The sequence below is a fragment of the Cebus imitator genome, unplaced genomic scaffold (genome assembly GCF_001604975.1).
Source record: "Cebus imitator isolate Cc_AM_T3 unplaced genomic scaffold, Cebus_imitator-1.0 Scaffold266, whole genome shotgun sequence".
In the NCBI taxonomy this organism is placed as follows: Eukaryota; Metazoa; Chordata; class Mammalia; order Primates; family Cebidae; genus Cebus; species Cebus imitator.
Window position 1 is genome coordinate 2,930,319 of NW_016107581.1, and position 6,098 is coordinate 2,936,416.

The window sequence follows — 6,098 nt, forward strand, 5'->3', positions numbered from 1 at the left end:
ATATATATATATATATACACTCACTAGTACTGAAACCAAGGATCATCAGAAAAAGCCTATATAAAAGGAAGCTGTAAACCTCACAGTATCTAATAATTTTCCAAAACCCGAACTTCCACGAGAAATCTCAGATTTTATCACTGGCAACAAATACTCTCAGGTGTTTTCCTTAAAGGCTCACTTTGTTTGAGAAAATCTCTCTCAAATGCTCGTCAGAATAACTATAGTGAGTCGCTGTTTCAAGTGAAAATTTAAAAAGGCGGGTTCTGCTCATAACTCAAATAATTGCCCAAGTGTTTTCCCTTTGAAACCATCATACTTTTGCATTCATAAGTATTTTATGAACATTTTCCATTTCATCGCAAACACCATTAAAAAGATCTGGACTCAGATCATGATTTTTTTAGATTAATACTCTTCACTGCTTCATCAAGAATGTTCTTAAGGCTTTTTTTTTTCCAAGAGATGCAGTCTTACTCTATCACCCAGGCTAGAGAGCAATGGTGTGATTTGGGTTCAATGCAGCCTCAACCTCCTGGGCTCAAGAGATCACCCCACCTCAGCCTCCTAAGTAGCTGGGACTACTGGCACATGCCACCATGCCCAGCTAATATTTTTGGGTTTTGGGGGTTTTTTAATTATTTAATAGAGATGAGGTCTCCCTATGTTGCCCAGCCTAGTCTCAAACTCCTGTGCTCAAGCAATTCTCCCGCCTCAGCCTCTCAAAGTTCTGGGACTACAGGCACGCATCACCATGCCCAGCTTATTTTTTGCATTTTTGGTGGAGATGGGGTTTTGTTAAGTAAAGCTTTACTATAAATATGTGGTGATGGTGGTACAGAACACAGTTTGAAGAAACTACACTGATTTTTCCTAACCAGTGAGTTTTCCAAAGCATCACTTTTGAGCCACAGTGCACATGTCAACACAGTGAAAGTACTTATGATTATTAAATTATGTTTAACTCTTAAAGGGCCTTGGGTTCAACAGACAGCACAAAACACATTTCTCGTTTTTGTTGGTGGCTGCAGGCATCCTCTTCATTCTGCAATCTGGCAAAGGAAATAGCCTTTATCTGGCACCTATTTTCTTGGGACAGAGGACAATAAGCATAAGTCATTCATGCCATGGCTCCTAGTGAGGCTTCTGCTTAGACACGACAAATCATCACTCCTACTCATCTTCCAATGGCCAGAGCAAGTTCCATGGCCAAGCCTGATGTTCACAGGAACAAGGAAGTACTTCTCCACAGATAAGAGGTCCTGCAGGTAGAAACCAGTAAAGAAAGGAAGCAACTGTTTTTGAAAAATGTGATCTACCATAAGAAATAATTAACTCTCACCTCCACACCAAACAGTACCATATTTCACAGGGGACACAGAGCTACCTGGTAGCAGGATGATAACACTCAGAATCTTTCCACCGTTAAGAAACTTATCTCTGTGAAACAGACACTTAGCTTTTGTCAACAATCTTATTCTGGCTACCTTGGAAATAAGTCCACTATTTATAACTTTTTTTATTCTGAATGAAGATTAAGTTTTAGGATCTAACTCACCAATTCAGAACACAAACCTTTGATAAACTGTAGATTTTTTAGATGACAGCTAGTTAAGGATGCTGGAAGTTTAAGCACAAAACGAGGCATATACGCTGAAAGGGGACAAGTATTTACTGCTATGGACATCTATCAAAAATTTGAAAAGATTTTTTTAATTTGTTGATATTTCCACATTCTGAAATCTACTATCTAAAGTAGAAATTAGAATTTAAAATTCCCAGCTCCCCTTATGGCTAAAGACATGGCATATTCTTTGAGCTCAAAAACAAACCTCTACGAGACTTTGATTTAGAGTAAGCTTCCATTTCTTGCTCAGTCCCAAGGTGGCAGACACATTTGCCTTTTCATAATGGCAACAGCCAATGCTAGCCATTTCCCAGTGATTGCAATGTGGAGTACCTGTCAATGGCCCACCACCAGAGGCATCAGCAATCAAACTGAGTGCTTAGTATTTAGTGCTCAGTATCCCTGGCTTTCTCAAATCTAGTTCTGCAGTATGGTTTTGGGCAATGTTCCCAGAAGCCTGGACTTAAATCTGCATCTCTAGCACTCCCCAATGACTCTGTAGCTACCTAATATCCTTTCATCATATTTAATATTCCCTACTCCGACTACAATAGCCAGCATAAGTTCTGTCGTTTATAATGAAGAACGTATAATACTTATTCTCATTTTATGTATAAGAAAACTGGGATTTAAAATGGCTAACTTACTAACAGTCTACTTAGATTTCAAAGCTTTTTTTACTAACTTTATATTATACTAATTCTGCAATTAATGACTTACACAGTACAAGGCAACTGAAACAAAATTCAGCACTGCTCTGAAACAGGAGTTGATGAATGACGGCCGTGGGCCAAATCCAGTCTGCTTTCACACGGCCCACAAGCTAATTATAATTTTTACATTTCTAAATGGTTGGGGCGGGGGGCACAACAGGACTGTGAAAATCATACAAACTTCAATGTAGAATAAATAACATTTTATTGGAACACGGCTGTGCCTATTCATTTATATGCTATCCATGACTGCTTCATGACAGCAGACTTAGTAGCTGCCTCAAGTATTTACTATCTAACCCTTAACCTTCTAGAGAAATGGTGTGCTGACCTCTGCTCTAAAATTATTCTAATAACTAAGGAAATGTCAATTTAAATAAATCTGTGGGTATTTATATATTTTTATCATCCCAGATTGTCTACTTTGAGAACATGACATATGTAGCAGCATACTACAGAATTTACCCAATAATTAAACCACGAAGTCAATTTTTTTCTCTTAGCTGATTCCAAACAAGAGTATCAAACTAAAATTTAGTGTCAAAAAGGGTTGTTTTCACAACAATCAAGATGTTATCAACCAAAAGCCAAATACACTAATCTGTCTTCCCGAGAAACTGAAAAGCCCAGTAGTAAGGAAGATTTTTTTTTAATTAACTAACTGGCCTTGAGTTCCTAAAGAGATATATGGAATGGTGGTATTCAAGAATACAATAGAGGAGCAAGCAATGTGGCGTCAAAGACGTTGATATTTTAGCAGAGCACAGAGTTCTCAACTCCTTAAAACTAAGCAAAATAAGCCAAACGACAGGAATGGGCAGCTGCTGTGAAATGCTCAGAGCAGAAGGGACGCCTTCTTGCATGCCGAAATGCAGAGACCACAAGTTAGTAGGTCACTAAAACTGGAAACTGACCAGTTTCCTCCTCTTTCAGCAACTACAGATTGAGTTACCTAAGGAAACAAAACAAAAAATCATGTCTCTTTGAAGTACTAGATTCAGGTACTGTTTCTCCACGTCATATAGTTTAATGTTGCAGGATTTTTCTTCCCATTTCTTGGTAGTATTCCCAAGCTCTACCTGACTATTCTCAACTTCCAAAATGACCTTCTGTGTGGAAAAATATGTCCCGTATAGGCCTCTGTTTAGGTGCCACGCAGCAGAGAAGGCTCTAACAGAAAGTAATTAAGGACGCTGACATAATTCCAGTTAAAGCAAGCTGGGAAGGTAATAGAGTGAGGTATTAATAAAGAGAAACAGTCATAAAGTTTTTTACTTTACCTTTGTTTAAAAATTAAAACACAAACTGGAACAACATGTGAGAATCTGAGATTGGATCTGACTACATTGGTGAGTTGTTCACAACGTAAAACACTTTCTTGCAAATAAAGTTACAATTATATGTAATATGCTTGTTTCTGAGGCCGCTCAGAAAAGCTGGTAATAATAAAACAAACAAAAACCCATGGAATCACAGAATCAGAAGACACTTTAAACATCCTGCTCAATTCCTTTATTTTATAGATAGCACTGCTGTGGTGAAGAGCAAGTTGGGTCACTTGTGAAGGGGCACAGTGGTATATAAAAGCAAAGCGAGGAAGAAAGCCAAATCTATGACGCTCAAAGCCGCACGCTTTTCACATTGAACCACCTCAACTTAGGAAGCTTTTTTCATGTATTTACATTTTAGTATAGCTTAACGTTACCAGTGTGTATCAAAAACAGTACTAAATAGCATTAAAAACAGTTGCATCTGATTTTGTTAGTTGGTGATGGTTTACACCCGGAGTCCCCAGGCCCCAGCTGCGGGTGCCAGTCCATGGCAGTGGGGCCAGCATCGCCACCTGAGCTCCACCTCCCATCACATCAGCTGCAGCATTAGATTCTCACAGGAGAACTGCGCACTTGTGAGGCTGTGTGCTCCTTATGAGAATCTAACTAATGCCTGATGAAACCACCGCCCCACCCCCTGTCCGTGGAAAAACTGTCTTCCACAAAACTGGTCCCTAGTGCCAAAAAAGTTGGGGACCACTGGTTTACACAGTAAAATGGCAAACAGGCTGAACATGATACCAGCTGTACCCCAGAACGCCTGAAGCATAGACTGTATCTCAGCCACTGTGAAATCTCAGAGTAATTGTTTCATCACCCAAGGACAAAAAGAATTTTTCCATTAGGCTGGGCGCGGTGGCTCACGCCTGTAATCCCAGCACTTTGGGAGGCCGAGGCCGGTGGATCACGAGGTCAAGAGATCGAGACCATCCTGGTCAACATGGTGAAACCCCGTCTCTACTAAAAATACAAAAAATCAGCTGGGCATGGTGGCGTGTGCCTGTAATCCCAGGTACTCAGGATGCTGAGGCAGGAGAATTGCCTGAACCCAGGAGGCGGAGGTTGTGGTGAGCCGAGATCGTGCAATTGCACTCCAGCCTGGGTAACAAGAGCGAAACTCCATCTCAAAAAAAAAAAAAAGAATTTTTCCATTAGAAACTGTACTCCTTTGTCCTAAATACAATGTGTTCCAAGTTGACTCAAAAGGGTAACAGTGTGGATGAATTTGATAAATAAAACACGACTGCAGCAAATTAAAAGTTGACTCAGTTGGCCTGGCTATGATGAAAACTTCTTCCAAAGGTGCTCCCAGCTGTCACCCCTCTTTTTGAGTCCATAGAAGCTTTTAAGTTGCTACATTCACTTTAGATTACGCATTTTACTTTTCACTCCCAGATCATCTTTGTTTCCAGAGAGCCACACACTTAGATAATTTAAGCCCCGCCCACCCCCCCACCCTTTATTTTTTTTTTTTGAGACAGAATCACTCTTGTCACCCAGCCTGAAGTGCAATGGCACAATCTCAGCTCACTGCAACCTCCAACTCCTGGTTCAAGTGATTCTCCTGCCTCAGCCTCCCAAGTAGCTGTGATTACAGGTACCCACCACCACCCCCAGCTAATTTTTGTATTTTTAGTAGAGACAGGGTTTCTCCATGTTGACCAGGCTGGTCTCGAACTCCTGAGCTTGTGATCCACCCGCTTCGGCCTCCCAAAGTGCTGGGATTACAGGCGTGGGCCACCTCGCCCAGCTGCCCCACCCTTTTTCTTAGCTTTTGCAGAATGCTGTCATCTTTATTTCCTCACGACTCAGGTAATGCTGGCCCTGCGTTCTACATATTTCAGTAAATTCTTCCTTTATTTTCTATATAGAGCTCTGTAACCATCATTCTTAGACCCATCTCAGGATGTGATTGCCCATTTACTTTGTTCATGATTGTCCCTAATTACCTTGTTATTGCTTCTACCTCCCTTTGCTCTTTTTCCATTTTCTACACAGCTTTCCTAGAAGCCTGCTTAGATCTTTGCAATTCTGGGTCACACTTCTACTAATGGGGTACTACCCAACAGAAACAACCTGCTTGAAGACTGGTTTGTAACTAAAACATGTATCATTATTACATTTTACAGATCCAAGGAATGAGAAGTCAACTGGCCTATCCTATGCCCCATATTTAATTAATGGCAAGACCAAGGTTTAACAGAGTACAGAGTAATTCTTCACTAAGAATTCATCTTATCTAGAGTTCTATCAACTCTTGTTTCAAAAATAATTTAGAGACACATAAGAATAATTAAAACAGGCCGGGCGCGGTGGTTCAAGCCTGTAATCCCAGCACTTTGGGAGGCCGAGGCGGGTGGATCACGAGGTCAAGAGATCAAGACCATCCTGGTCAACATGGTGAAACCCCGTCTCTACTAAAACTAC